Genomic DNA, 15148 nt, shown 5'->3' on the forward strand with positions numbered 1-15148 from the left:
GGGGGGATACTCCCACTAGGTTTATATCTGGGACTCTCCACCATTTGAACTTAGAACTGAAGAAGATTCTCGGATGAGAGGTGAAACGTCTTCAAGTAACTTAAAGAAGTCCAGACGCTTTTCTTTGCAAGCTCCTTTGACTACGATGACCTGGATGACTGAGAACCTTCACAGACAAACCATCACAGACTACAAGCCCACTCTGCAGACCGTGGTGACACAATCAACAGACAGTGTGTGGAGATCCCTTGCCAAAATCAATACACGCAAAGCTCCGGGTCCTGATAACATCCTTGGACGAGCACTGACGGACTATGCTGTGGAACTCACAAATGTCTTCACAGACATCTTTAACACATCACTAGGGTCAGGCCGTCGTTCCCACATGCCTCAAAGCCTCCACCATCATTACTGTACCCAAGAAGTCATCTGCCTCCTGCTTTAAGGACTACCGTCCTGTCAAACTCACCTCCATCATTATGAAGTGCTTTGAATGGTTAGTCATGCATCAAATCAAATTATCTCTTTCCCCCAACCTGGATCCATTTGAGTTTGCATACACGTCAAAACGCTCAACCGATGATGGAATTTCAACTGCCCCTCATTCAGCCCTCACACATCTGAACACTAGAGACTCATATGTCAGAGTGCTGTTCATAGACTTCAATTCAATTCAATTTTATTTATATAGCGCCAAATCACAACATAAGTCGCCTCAAGGCGCTTCATAGATACAGAGAAAAACCCAACAATCATATGAGCCCCTATGAGCAAGCACTTTGGCAACAGTGGGAAGGAAAAACTCCCTTTTAACAGGAAGAAACCTCCGGCAGAACCAGGCTCAGGGAGGGGCGGCCATCTGCTGCGACCGGTTGGGGTGAGAGAAGGAAGACAGGATAAAGACATGCTGTGGAAGAGAGACAGAGGTTAATAACAGATATGATTCAATGCAGAGAGGTCTGTTAATACATAGTGAGCGAGAAAGGTGACTGGAAAGGAAAAACTCAATGCATCATGGGAATCCCCCGGCAGCCTATGTCTATTGCAGCATAACTAAGGGAGGATTCAGGGTCACCTGGTCCAGCCCTAACTATATGCTTTAGCAAAAAGAAAAGTTTTAAGCCTAATCTTAAAAGTAGAGATAGTGTCTGTCTCCCGAATCCAAACTGGAAGCTGGTTCCACAGAAGAGGGGCCTGAAAACTGAAGGCTCTCCCTCCCATTCTACTTTCAAGTATTCTAGGAACAACAAGTAGGCCTGCAGAGCGAGAGCGAAGTGCTCTAATAGGGTGATATGGTACTACAAGGTCATTAAGATAAGATGGGGCCTGATTATTTAAGACCTTGTATGTGAGGAGCAGGATTTTGAATTCAATTCTGGATTTAACAGGAAGCTAATGAAGGGAAGCCAAAACAGGAGAAATATGCTCTCTCTTTCTAGTCCCTGTCAGTACTCTTGCTGCAGCATTTTGGATTAGCTGAAGGCTTTTCAGTGAGTTTTTTTGGACATCCTGATAATAATGAATTACAGTAGTCCAGCCTGGAAGTAATAAATGCATGAACTAGTTTTTCAGCGTCACTCTGAGACAGGATATTTCTAATTTTAGAGATGTTGCGCAAATGGAAGAACGCAGTTTTACATATTTGTTTAATATGTGCATTGAAGGACATGTCCTGGTCAAAAATGACTCCAAGGTTCCTCACAGCGTTACTGGAGGCCAAGGTAATGCCATCCAGAGTAAGAATTTGGTTAGATACCATATTTCTAGGCTTTTCAGGGCCGAGTACAATAACCTCAGTTTTATCTGAATTAAGAAGCAGAAAGTTAGCGGCCATCCAGGTCTTTATGTCTTTAAGACATTCCTGCAGTTTAACTAATTGGTGTGTGTTATCTGGCTTCATGGACAGATAGAGCTGGGTGTCATCTGCATAGCAGTGAAAATGTATGCTATGTCTTCTAATGATACTGCCTAAGGGAAGCATGTATAATGTAAACAGAATTGGTCCTAGCACTGAACCCTGTGGAACTCCATAATTAACCTCAGTGTGTGAAGAGGACTCTCCATTTACATGCACAAACTGGAGTCTATTAGATAGATATGATACAAACCACTGCAGCACAGTACCTGTAATACCTACAGCATGTTCTAATCGCTCTAATAGGATATTATGGTCGACAGTGTCGAATGCTGCACTAAGGTCTAGCAGGACAAGCACAGAGATGAGTCCACTGTCAGAGGCCATAAGAAGATCATTTGTAACCTTCACTAAAGCTGTTTCTGTGCTGTGATGAGCTCTGAAACCTGACTGAAACTCTTCAAATAAACCATTCCTCTGCAGATGATCTGTTAGCTGTTTGACAACTACTCTTTCAAGGATTTTTGATATGAAAGGAAGGTTGGAGATTGGCCTATATTAGCTAAGACTGCTGGGTCTAGAGATGGCTTTTTGAGTAAAGGTTTAACTACAGCTAGCTTGAAGGCCTGTGGTACATAGCCGATTATTAGAGATAGGTTGATCATATTTAAGATCGAAGAATTAATTAATGGCAGGACTTCTTTGAGCAGTTTTGTAGGAATGGGGTCTAAAAGACACGTTGATGGTTTGGAGGAAGTAATTATTGAAGTTAACTCAGAAAGATCAATTACAGAAAAAGAGTCTAACTTAACATCAATGGTAAGAGTAGCTGTAGATAATATTACATCTGTGGGATGATTACTGGTAATTTTTTCTCTAATGATAAAAATTTTATTTGTGAAGAAGTTCATGAAGTCATTACTAGTTAACGTTAAAGGGATTGTTGGCTCAAAAGAGCTCTGACTTTTTGTCAGCCTGGCTACAGTGCTGAAGAGAAACCTGGGGTTGTTCTTATTTTCTTCAATCAGTGATGAATAGTAAGATGTTCTGGCTTTGCGGAGGGCTTTCTTATAAAGCAGCAAACTATGACTGAACCTCTATTAGCAAGTGTTTCATAAACCAGACTGCTTGTGCAGCTTTCCAGCTGTCCATTTCACCTCTACACCACACCTCTCATCAGGTCTCGACATCCTACTGAAATAGGTAAGGCATGATCACATGATAGAGAGCACCTGTGTGGTTCAGCGTCCCCAAACACCACACCCTGAACACTTTAGATCAAGGAACCGGCTCTAATTTTCATTTGCACTGCTGGGTGAATGACAGTTGTATGCAACTTATTGGCATTGTCACAAGAAAAACAATGGTGTGCTTGGTTTCAATGTAACTTTATTCTTTCATGAGTTATTTACAGGTTTCTCTTTGTTCACAGAATGAATAATATGACAACAAAGTGGAAGTAAACATGATATCTTGTACTTTAATTCAGTGAAAGTCACTTTAGTTAGCACCCCTCCTCATTTTCTTTTTCCAGCCTTGTAAAAAACTTATAGTTTATCTTTTACAAAGATAAGGAGTGTTGCCAACAGAAACTACGTGCAGAAGCTACGTGCAGTTACTAGTTTTTCTTGGTTCGCGCTCATAAATTCCTCAAGTCTGTCTTGCCTTGTCGGTATGTTTGGGTTTTTCCCTGAGGGATGAGTTAATTACTTCTCCGTGTCTTTGGGATGGACAACAGGTCTTGACTGTCACTGGGTGTGACCCAAAAGTGAAATCCAGGCTACCTATTTACAAGTTGATCTACATTCTAACCCACATGTACAGCACTGTGAAAAAGTATTTGTCCTTTTCTTGATTCCTTTTTCTTTGTCAGATCATAAAAAAAAAATAGACAAAAATACCCAGGTAAATAAAAAATGCAGTTTTTTGATGATGATTTAATTCACTGATAAGAAAAAATTATCCAAAATTGAATCTGTTCCTCCACATTAAAATGATCCAATTGAGGGGTTTGGACATGTCAGATTGGCAGACCAGGGGTACGCTGAAAAGATTATATTCCTCCCCTGATTTGGGAAAGCCTTATTACCATTGAGGATGTGAGTGAAGTTGCCCCCCCCCCCCCCCCCCCCCCCCCCCACCTTCTTGAAGTCCAACAAAAGTGGTATCAAATGTTTGTGCTACGTTTGTGCTGGTTTGTGCTGCTAAAATTGTTGTTTGTGCTGCTAAGATTGTTGTTTGTGCTGCTTCTTTTTTAAAGATATTAATGAAAATGTAAAGGTCAAAAGGTCAACCAGAAATTTTCGTTTGTGCTGCTATCACTTTAAAAATATTAATAAAATAACATCTTGATGCGCGCTTAATCATCCAGGTAAGTAAATCCCAAATGGTTGATTCTGTTCATCTGGACATTTTCACTGGGAGAAATGTTTCGTCACTCATCCAAGTGACTTCTCCAGTCTCAGCTGACTGCATGTTTCCCCAACCTTATAAACACATGTGAGTGAAGTTGGCCTCCCCACCTTCTTCAAATCAAACAAAATTGATGTCAAACATTTGTGCTGGTTTGTGCTGCAAAATATTTTGTTTGTGCAGGTTTCCCCAATCTTATAAACAGTACATGTACAGTGAGAGAGAGATGTTACATCTGTCTTCACTTGCATCCCAGTCACGGAAGCGTTGGAGGTAGTTCATAAGAGATTACAGGATCATCCCAACCTCAGCAACAGGACCACTCTCAGCACTGATCAGTTGTGTTTGCTTTTGGAACTGTGTCTTAATTCCACCTATTTTGCATAAGGGTCAGTACAGGCAGAAACCTAGGTGTGCCATGGGTTCCCCCAGGCCCCTGGTCAAAGTCACCAAACCAGTTCGTAAGCAGTACCTGCTTACGAACTGGTTTGTGTGGCCAGAAGGGTCGTCAGAGGCACCGCAAGACTGCTTTTCCACCACAGGCTGCCACACACGACAACACCACAGACTTTCAGGAATATACAGAAACTGTCATTGCCTACATCCCAAAACGCATCGATGATGTCACAGAGACCAGGACTATCACTGTCCGGGGCAATCAGAAACCATGGCTCACAGGTCCGGTTTAAAGGCTCCTAAGGTTGAGAAATGCAAGCCTTCAGAGCCGGGAATTAGGTGAGCCTAAGAACAGCAAGGGCAAACCTGTCACGTGGCATCAGCTACAGCTACAGCAAAGCTTCAGCGACAGCAGAAATACTTGGAGGCAGTGGCAAGGAATACAAACCATCACAGAGTCAAAGGAGCTTGCAAGGAAAAGCGTCTGGACTTCTTTAAGTTACTTGAAGCCGTTGAAGACACCAACTCTCTGCCATCTATAATCCAGTTTTGAGATCCCTTCCCAGACGCCTTAACGCCCACTCACATCCTGGGCCATCTGATCTCAGGAATTCGCATGATAAGGTGGGGCCAGGTTTCACAATGAACTCACCCGAAACTCTGGCTGATTGGGACCCACACCCAGTTTCACACCTTGGCTCAGGCGATTAGAGGATCATCAGGGGGTCCTTTTGTCCCTCTGTGGGGGGATACTCCCACTAGGTTTATATCTGGGACTCTCCACCATTTGAACTTAGAACTGAAGAAGATTCTCGGATGAGAGGTGAAACGTCTTCAAGTAACTTAAAGAAGTCCAGACGCTTTTCTTTGCAAGCTCCTTTGACTACGATGACCTGGATGACTGAGAACCTTCACAGACAAACCATCACAGACTACAAGCCCACTCTGCAGACCGTGGTGACACAATCAACAGACAGTGTGTGGAGATCCCTTGCCAAAATCAATACACGCAAAGCTCCGGGTCCTGATAACATCCTTGGACGAGCACTGACGGACTATGCTGTGGAACTCACAAATGTCTTCACAGACATCTTTAACACATCACTAGGGTCAGGCCGTCGTTCCCACATGCCTCAAAGCCTCCACCATCATTACTGTACCCAAGAAGTCATCTGCCTCCTGCTTTAAGGACTACCGTCCTGTCAAACTCACCTCCATCATTATGAAGTGCTTTGAATGGTTAGTCATGCATCAAATCAAATTATCTCTTTCCCCCAACCTGGATCCATTTGAGTTTGCATACACGTCAAAACGCTCAACCGATGATGGAATTTCAACTGCCCCTCATTCAGCCCTCACACATCTGAACACTAGAGACTCATATGTCAGAGTGCTGTTCATAGACTTCAATTCAATTCAATTTTATTTATATAGCGCCAAATCACAACATAAGTCGCCTCAAGGCGCTTCATAGATACAGAGAAAAACCCAACAATCATATGAGCCCCTATGAGCAAGCACTTTGGCAACAGTGGGAAGGAAAAACTCCCTTTTAACAGGAAGAAACCTCCGGCAGAACCAGGCTCAGGGAGGGGCGGCCATCTGCTGCGACCGGTTGGGGTGAGAGAAGGAAGACAGGATAAAGACATGCTGTGGAAGAGAGACAGAGGTTAATAACAGATATGATTCAATGCAGAGAGGTCTGTTAATACATAGTGAGCGAGAAAGGTGACTGGAAAGGAAAAACTCAATGCATCATGGGAATCCCCCGGCAGCCTATGTCTATTGCAGCATAACTAAGGGAGGATTCAGGGTCACCTGGTCCAGCCCTAACTATATGCTTTAGCAAAAAGAAAAGTTTTAAGCCTAATCTTAAAAGTAGAGATAGTGTCTGTCTCCCGAATCCAAACTGGAAGCTGGTTCCACAGAAGAGGGGCCTGAAAACTGAAGGCTCTCCCTCCCATTCTACTTTCAAGTATTCTAGGAACAACAAGTAGGCCTGCAGAGCGAGAGCGAAGTGCTCTAATAGGGTGATATGGTACTACAAGGTCATTAAGATAAGATGGGGCCTGATTATTTAAGACCTTGTATGTGAGGAGCAGGATTTTGAATTCAATTCTGGATTTAACAGGAAGCTAATGAAGGGAAGCCAAAACAGGAGAAATATGCTCTCTCTTTCTAGTCCCTGTCAGTACTCTTGCTGCAGCATTTTGGATTAGCTGAAGGCTTTTCAGTGAGTTTTTTTGGACATCCTGATAATAATGAATTACAGTAGTCCAGCCTGGAAGTAATAAATGCATGAACTAGTTTTTCAGCGTCACTCTGAGACAGGATATTTCTAATTTTAGAGATGTTGCGCAAATGGAAGAACGCAGTTTTACATATTTGTTTAATATGTGCATTGAAGGACATGTCCTGGTCAAAAATGACTCCAAGGTTCCTCACAGCGTTACTGGAGGCCAAGGTAATGCCATCCAGAGTAAGAATTTGGTTAGATACCATATTTCTAGGCTTTTCAGGGCCGAGTACAATAACCTCAGTTTTATCTGAATTAAGAAGCAGAAAGTTAGCGGCCATCCAGGTCTTTATGTCTTTAAGACATTCCTGCAGTTTAACTAATTGGTGTGTGTTATCTGGCTTCATGGACAGATAGAGCTGGGTGTCATCTGCATAGCAGTGAAAATGTATGCTATGTCTTCTAATGATACTGCCTAAGGGAAGCATGTATAATGTAAACAGAATTGGTCCTAGCACTGAACCCTGTGGAACTCCATAATTAACCTCAGTGTGTGAAGAGGACTCTCCATTTACATGCACAAACTGGAGTCTATTAGATAGATATGATACAAACCACTGCAGCACAGTACCTGTAATACCTACAGCATGTTCTAATCGCTCTAATAGGATATTATGGTCGACAGTGTCGAATGCTGCACTAAGGTCTAGCAGGACAAGCACAGAGATGAGTCCACTGTCAGAGGCCATAAGAAGATCATTTGTAACCTTCACTAAAGCTGTTTCTGTGCTGTGATGAGCTCTGAAACCTGACTGAAACTCTTCAAATAAACCATTCCTCTGCAGATGATCTGTTAGCTGTTTGACAACTACTCTTTCAAGGATTTTTGATATGAAAGGAAGGTTGGAGATTGGCCTATATTAGCTAAGACTGCTGGGTCTAGAGATGGCTTTTTGAGTAAAGGTTTAACTACAGCTAGCTTGAAGGCCTGTGGTACATAGCCGATTATTAGAGATAGGTTGATCATATTTAAGATCGAAGAATTAATTAATGGCAGGACTTCTTTGAGCAGTTTTGTAGGAATGGGGTCTAAAAGACACGTTGATGGTTTGGAGGAAGTAATTATTGAAGTTAACTCAGAAAGATCAATTACAGAAAAAGAGTCTAACTTAACATCAATGGTAAGAGTAGCTGTAGATAATATTACATCTGTGGGATGATTACTGGTAATTTTTTCTCTAATGATAAAAATTTTATTTGTGAAGAAGTTCATGAAGTCATTACTAGTTAACGTTAAAGGGATTGTTGGCTCAAAAGAGCTCTGACTTTTTGTCAGCCTGGCTACAGTGCTGAAGAGAAACCTGGGGTTGTTCTTATTTTCTTCAATCAGTGATGAATAGTAAGATGTTCTGGCTTTGCGGAGGGCTTTCTTATAAAGCAGCAAACTATTTCTCCAGGCTAAATGATGATCTTTTAAATTTGTGACACGCCATTTCCTCTCCAGATTACGAGTCATCTGCTTTAGGGTACGTGTTTGAGAATTATACCACGGAGTCAGGTACTTCTGATTAGAGACCTTAGTTTTCACAGGAGCTACAGTATCCAGAGTCGTACGTAGTGAGGAGGTGAAATTATTAACAAGATAATCGACCTCTGTTGGGGTAGCGTTCAGATAGCTGCTCTGCTCTATGTTGGTACAGGGCATTGAAGATGATAACAGTGGGTGGATTATATTCTTAAACTTAGTTACAGCGCTTTCAGAAAGACATCTACTGTGATAGAGTCTGCTCTCCACTGCTGTGTAATCAATTATTGTAAATGTAAATGTTATCAGGAAATGATCAGACAGGAGAGGGTTTTCAGGAAACACTGTTAAATGTTCAGTTTGTATGCCATATGTTAAAACAAGATCTAGAGTGTGATTAAAGTGGTGGGTGGGTTCTTTTACATTTTGAGAGAAACCAATTGAGTCTAATAACAGACTAAATGCCATGTTGAGGCTGTCATCTTTAGCATCTACATGGATGTTAAAATTACCCACAATAATTATTTTATCTGAGCTCAGAACTAAATTAGATATAAAGTCTGAGAAATCAGACAGAAACTCTGTGTAAGGCCCAGGTGGACGATAGATGATAACAAGTAAGACTGGTTTCTGAGTTTCACAGCTGGGGTGGACAATGTTAAGCATCAGGCTTTCAAATGAGTTAAAAGTCTGTCTTGGTCTTTCATTAATTAATATGCTGGTGTGAAAAATTGCTGCCACACCGCCCCCTCGGCCTGTGCTTCGAGATTTCTGGTAGTTAGAATGACTCGGGGGTGTTGATTCATTTAAACTAACATAATCATCCTGCTGCAACCAGGTTTCTGTAAGGCAGAGTAAATCAATTTGTTGATCAATTATTAAGTCATGTACTAACAGAGACTTGGAGGAGAGAGACCTAATATTTAATAATCCACATTTCACTGTTTTACTCTTTGGTTCAGATGTGGATACTGTATTGTTCTTTCTTTGTAATTGTTTATGTTTAAGTTGTTTGTTACGGTGGCCCCTAGAGACAAAGCATGTACAAACTCCAAGACACTTACAAATTCCAAATAGCACGCACAAACTCCAAAACACGTACAAAATCCAAAACACATGCAAACTCCAAAACACGTACAAACTCCAAAACACGTACAAAATCCAAAACACATGCAAAATCCAAAACACGTGCAAAATCCAAAACAGGTACAAAATCCAAAACACGTGCAAAATACAAAACACGTACAAAATTCAAAACACGTGCAAACTCCAAAACACATACAAAATCCAAAACACATGCAAACTCTAAAACACGTAGAAAATTCAAAACACATGCAAACTCCAAAACACATACAAAATCCAAAACACATGCAAAATCCAAAACACGTACAAAATCCAAAACACATGCAAACTCCAAAACACGTACAAAATCCAAAACACATGCAAAATCCAAAACACGTACAAAATCCAAAACACATGCAAACTCCAAAACACATGCAAACTCCAAAACACATGCAAACTCCAAATCACAACGGAAGTGCTCCAGGACGCTAGGGGCAGTGTTGAGCTCGATTTGCAAAATAAACGGCAAATTTGTTGCAAACACATGGGTTGCCTAGCAACCATGATACTAACAGCTGGAAACGTGTCATACAACTTTGTTTGACAGAAATGAAGGAGAACATATTTTTTTCATTTGTTTGTTTGTTTCTACAAGAGCTTTGTGTGATTTGATAAGTATCTGAGGCTGAGACCACAGGACAGTAAAACATGATTGTTGGGCTTCATTTCTGTACTGAACAGTCATTTAAGATTAGCTAGTAAATAACAATTAGCTAATGTTGTTCATGAGACTAAAGTCATATCACTTTGGTAATGTAAATATAATATGGCCAATATTATGGTTATTATATTAGTCATTATTAGCTATTACAGCAGTGAACATGAACTCTGTGTCAAATACTGAGCTTCAGTACAGATTCAAGTTGCAGTTATTTACATGTCTTACCACCTTAAATCTTCACTCAAAGACAAGTATATAGGAATGACTGCCAAATTTATTTGCCACTGAAGCAGAAGGATGGCATCTGAATAAAACCTCTCTTGACATGCCTATGACATTAAAGCTTGGTTGGCTCTAAACTTTTTAAATTTGAATGAAAAAAAAAACAGATTTGTTGGTGTTTGGACCCAGTGGCTCCTGTGAGTCCTCTTCTTTTCATTTGGAACCCCTGGAAGTTTATTTTAAACCTGTTGTTACTGCCTTTGGTTTTAAGTTGAACCAGTCCATATTTATCATTTAAGGCGACTGGCAAGAGTGAAATCTTTTCTTCCTAGGCAGCACTTTGAAACCGTGATCCATGCTTTTATTTCTTCCCCTGTGGACTACTGTAACGCACTTTATGTGGGGGTCAGTCAGTTGTTACTCTGACATCTGCAGCTGGTTCAAAATGTATATTGACAGTGCATATATAGGTGTATCATATATAAGAGACAAATGTTGTTCCTTCAGTATGTTGGCATTACTAAATTTGGCTCAATGCTTACATACATGTGTAAAAAGAAAATGTACAAGCTGTGATAACTGTTTCTGATAGAATGAAGGGTAGACTGATATATTAAACATTCCTTTATTGGGTTAGAAAATCAGACCATGTCATAACTGCTTTAAGTCATACAGAATAGATATCAGAGCCTTAAACAGGCTGAATTCTGCTAAATGGGTCAAACTGGGCAGAAAGTATACAAACACATAACATCCTTATAGAATATGATGTGACACTATAGATCAACTTACCTCAGAATATATAAAGCATATAAACAATTACAGCAATATGATGCAACAAACACAGCAGTCCTACTAATCCAAAATACTCAAAGCTTCATAGAACTGAAACAAACATTTATTTTTAGCTCCATTCTGCTGCTGATACATACTTTATTTTTCTGAACATTAAACTTGTTGGTTCCTTTCATAGTGTGTAACCTGAATGCCCTGGGTACTTTCTCCCACACTGAAAACACTGGAATGATCAAATTATTTGAACATTACCTAATAAGACTGATTCAGGACAGACAATTAGTTATGTTAAACTTTCTTAGCAGTCCTTCACAAACAGGGAACAGTCTGTCTATTCTCTCCATCTGTCAGCTGCTGCTGGCTCTTCCTCCTCCTCTTCCTCACATACTGCTGAGTTTGTCCTGGTGGATCATCAGGGGTGCAAAGCCTCACAGATGATGTGCAGCAGTGGGTCCCTCAGTCTGTCCTCACTCTGGACACTTGCAGGTGTCACACATAGAAATCAAATGTGTGATAAGCTGCAGGATTCAAACACAAGTGTAACTTATAAACACATGTTCATACTTTTATTCCACAATCAGAGAGAAAGAAAAAGAGAGAGCAGCCTTTGAATTGGGACAGTCTTCGTCGTGTCGCTGTGACGTAATCGGCCTTAAAATGCGGCCTTTAAGGCTGCAGACCCCAAATCCGGTCATTGGTACTTCCTGGCTTGTGTAGTTACTAGGTAACAAAAGCTCAACACTGCCCCTAGCGTCCTGGAGCACTTCCGTTGTGTTTTGGAATTTGCATGTGTTTTGGGGTATGCATGTGTTTTGGGTTTTGCAAGTGTTTTGTATTTTGTACGTGTTTTGTATTTTGCACGTGTTTTGTATTTTGTACGTGTTTTGGAGTTTGTGCGTGTTTTGTATTTTGTACGTGTTTTGTATTTTGCACGTGTTTTGTATTTTGCACGTGTTTTGTATTTTGTAAGTGTTTTGTATTTTGTACGTGTTTTGTATTTTGCATGTTTTGTATTTTGTACGTTTTTTGTATTTTGCATGTGTTTTGTATTTTGTAAGTGTTTTGTATTTTGCATGTGTTTTGGATTTTGTACATGTTTTGTATTTTGCATGTGTTTTGTATTTTGTAAGTGTTTTGGATTTTGCACGTGTTTTGTATTTTGTACGTGTTTTGGATTTTGCATGTGTTTTATATTTTGTACGTGTTTTGGATGCTATGCTATCTTCGGCTGCACCAGCTACAGGGGCCTGGCTAGCTATGGGTGAATGAAGGGTGCGAAGCCAAGTCTCCAATTCAGTAATCCTGGCCTCCAGAGCTGCAAATATGCTACATTTGTTACAGATATCATTAATGCTAAAGGAGGCCGAGGAGTAACTAAACATCTGACACAATGAGCAAGAAAGTGCAGGAGGGACAGGTGAAGTAGCCATGGTGCTAACGAGTCGGCTACGAGCTAAGCTAAGCTAGCGAAACAGTACAGAGACAGTGAGTGAATACTTTGGCTATAAATTAGGTAGTGAGTACACAGAAAGTGTGCTTCGGATGAAGCACGTGAAGATTATACTATGATTATACTGGATCTGCTGTGGATCAGCACATCGCTATGTAACTGGCTGCTAGATTTCTTGACAGGAAGACAGCAGACAGTACGGGTCAGCAGCAACACCTCCAGCCCAAGAACACTGAATACGGGGGCTCCTCAAGCATGTGTGTTCAGCCCCCTTCTCTTCACTCTGCTGACCCACGACTGCACACCATCACACAGCTCCAGTCACACACAACTGTGGTAGGTCACATCAGCAACAATGATGAGATCTACTACAGGGGTGAAGTTAACCATCTGGCAGAGTGGTACAGCAGCAACAACCTGTCCCTGAATGTGGAGAAGACCAACAGCGACTCCACTTCCTCTGCAAACTGAGAAGCACAACAGATTCAACCCCCATTATGAGCACCTTCTACAGAGGCACCATTGAGAGGATCCTCACCAGCTGCATCACTGTGTGGTATGACTCCTGCACTGGGTTCTGCAGGAAAAATGACAACGGGTAGTGAGAGCAGCTGAGAGCATTGTGGGGACCTCTCTTGCCTCCCTCCCCAGGAGATCTACTGCACCTGCCTCATCTGGAAGGTCCTCTCCATTACAGGTGACTCCACTCATCCCTCCAACAGCTTCTTCAGTTTGCTGCCATCAGGAAGGATACTGAAGAGCCTCCGGGCCAGAACACGCAGACTGAGAGACAGCTTCGTCCATCGGGCTGTCAGAATGCTGACCATCTCTGAATCGAGAAGGGGGGACCAAGGGTACATCTTTCACCATCTTACAATGCTGTGATTGTAGCCATTCCCCAACTCTCTGTGAATGGTACTCATGGCCATTGATCAGTAGGCTTTGATTAGTTGTCATTGATCAATGGTCATAAGAATTTGCATACTAACAATCATGGAACTAACCCCCCAGCACATTGTTCATTCAGTGGTGCTAGTTTCCTTCACTATGTACTGTTTATAAGGTTGGGGAAACATGCAGTCAGCTGAGACTGAAGAAGTCACTTGGATGAGTGACGAAACGTTTCTCCCACTGAAAATGTCCAGATGAACAGAATCAACCTTTTGGGATTTACTTGCCTGGATGATTAAGCACGCATCAAGACGTTATTGTATTAATATTATTAAAATGATAGCAGCACAAACAAAAATGTTTGCAGCACAAACCAGCACAAACGTAGCACAAATATTTGACATCAATTTTGTTTGATTCCATTAATGTGGGGGGGCTGGTTGACCTCGGATGACCTCTAGAAATTTTTAATAATATCTTTAAAATGATAGCGGTACAAACGAAAATTTTAGCAGCACAAACCAGCACAAACGTAGCACAAACGTTTGATACCACTTTTGTTGGATTTGAAGAAGGTGGGGGGGCCAACTTCACTCACATGAATAAGAACTGTTGACAGAAACTATGCTATGTGCACTTACTAGTTTTTCCAGTTGTCGGAAATCTCTGAACTGAGTGGCTGTTCAACTACCAAAAAAAAGCAAAAAGGAAACACTCCTCATTTTCATTTTCAAATTGCTCAACTACTGTTGCCTTGTCGGTATGTTCGGGTGTTTTACCTGAAGGATGAGTTAATTACTTCCCTGTGTCTTTGGGACAACAGGTCCTCACTGTCACTAGGTGTGATGCAGACTCATCCATGTTAGGAACTCAAACAAGCAAGTGCAGGGGTGGGGTGGGGTGGAGGGGCCTTGAGCACCTGCCCCTTTCCTGATGGGTGTCCTTAGTGCCCTTTTTGATGAGGCAATTTAAAAAAAATTGTGTGTGCATGTGGAGTCCTTCCTGTGCAACAATCTAAGGAGCTTGGAAAGAAAAGCTTCAGGACTTCTTTAGGTTTCTTGAAGACGTTTCACCTCTTATCCGAGAAGATTCTTCAGTTCTAAGAGCAACTGGTGCAGAGTCCCAGATTTTAAGCCCTATGGGAGTGTCCCCAAGAGGGTCATGCGAGTGCTGTCACTGATCTTCGCATTTTATTATCTCATAACACTTATTTAATCAGATACCATCTGTCCTGTGGACGTGATAGTATGATGTGATTCCATATTAGATTCTTGATGAATGTGGGGAGTTGCTATTCTGCCTGGTTCTGTGTGTCCCTTTTTAACTTTGAGCACCCGCCCCTTCAAACATCTCTGCATGGCCCTGAACTCAAATAAATCAGACCGTGGACAAGACTATCAGGTAAAGAGAGAAGCTGAGCTGTCAGCTGGTCACCAACTAGAAGTGATTTGGTTCAGGATATGTGGGAGGATGCTGTACAGGCACAACAGGCCTAAAAGTCAGGCTGCCTATTTATTGGTTGATCTACATTCTAATCCACATTTGTTTTTTACATATTTGTCACATGTACATGTTTCAGATCA

The sequence above is a fragment of the Maylandia zebra genome, linkage group LG23, assembly GCF_041146795.1.
Source record: "Maylandia zebra isolate NMK-2024a linkage group LG23, Mzebra_GT3a, whole genome shotgun sequence".
Lineage (NCBI taxonomy): Eukaryota > Metazoa > Chordata > Actinopteri > Cichliformes > Cichlidae > Maylandia > Maylandia zebra.